The sequence below is a fragment of the Cystoisospora suis genome (assembly GCF_002600585.1).
Source record: "Cystoisospora suis strain Wien I chromosome Unknown contig_3220, whole genome shotgun sequence".
Lineage (NCBI taxonomy): Eukaryota > Apicomplexa > Conoidasida > Eucoccidiorida > Sarcocystidae > Cystoisospora > Cystoisospora suis.
In genome coordinates this window covers 1-231 of record NW_027156015.1, presented here as the reverse complement: position 1 = coordinate 231, position 231 = coordinate 1, and positions in this window count along the sequence as shown.

Sequence of the window (231 nt, the reverse complement as noted above, 5' to 3'; positions counted from 1 at the left end):
AGGAGGAGGAGGAGAAGAGAGACTGCGAGAATCTTCTTATCAACTGTACTCGATGCTCTTGACGTCTCAGTCGCCTATCTCTCACCTCTCTTGGTTTCCCTCTCTTCCTGTAAGTGCGTATTCTGGAGAAGATCTTCATCCCTCTTCATCTTGTCCCGATCCTGCAGAGGCCATACATAGCGCAGGAGGGGGAGGCCTTTCTAGTAGCTCGAGTAGTAGTAGTAGTAGTCG